The sequence below is a fragment of the Poecilia reticulata genome, linkage group LG2 (genome assembly GCF_000633615.1).
Source record: "Poecilia reticulata strain Guanapo linkage group LG2, Guppy_female_1.0+MT, whole genome shotgun sequence".
Taxonomy (NCBI): Eukaryota; Metazoa; Chordata; class Actinopteri; order Cyprinodontiformes; family Poeciliidae; genus Poecilia; species Poecilia reticulata.
The window spans coordinates 29,568,630-29,569,478 of NC_024332.1; positions in this window are offsets into that span (position 1 = coordinate 29,568,630).

An 849-nucleotide genomic window follows, 5' to 3' on the forward strand; every position below is an offset into this window, starting at 1 on the left:
CTAAGATAGGATCAATTAAACTCCAACAAGCCTCCTTTCAAATTTGTCGGACACTTTTGTGAGGTAGAAACACTTTGAAGTTCTTGCACGAACCAGTAAGAGGAAAAAAAAAATACTCTGAGATCAAATACAGATAAGTGTTTAACATAGACTGTGTTTGACAATCCAACATAGGTGGAATTAAGAGTATAAACATGTAGCACTTAAAATATATTTTTGCTTAAAGGTGTTTTTCTCGAACTACTTCCCACAAAAGTGTTTAGGGTGATGATTTGAGTAGAGTTAAATTCCATTCTAAAACAATCTGTGAGAAAAACAATCAAGTCTTCTGCACTGTTCTTTGTTGATGCACAGAGAAGCAGGGTTTTTTTCTTTAGTTGTTCCGTTTCTGACACATCTCATATCGGATAGGGATGTGCTGTCATCTCAGAAAATGCAGAGAGCAAGTTCTTGTTGAGTCTGGTTTGACAATATCAAGATGTTTCTGGAACTGAAATATTTCTGATGCAAGAGTATAACAGAGACAAAGCAAAACCTTGGGGGCAGAGGTGTTCAGTTCAACACCTGGATGAGAAGCATGCGTTCAGTTAAACCAGGATAGCTTTAGATTCACGCTGAACAGCTGAATTCCATCCTGTCAATGCTTTACTCCTGATAATAAACAACAGACTGATTAATACGATTTGTTCTTACATGGCTACCAACAGTTTTTACTGTTTTCACTGTAAAGGCAACTTGACCTGTGACCCATATCTTTTATTGCTGTAATTAAATAGTTATATTGCTTAATAGAAATGTTGGTAACTCAATTGTTGACATATCCAAAAAAAGACATGTTTACCACTGAAT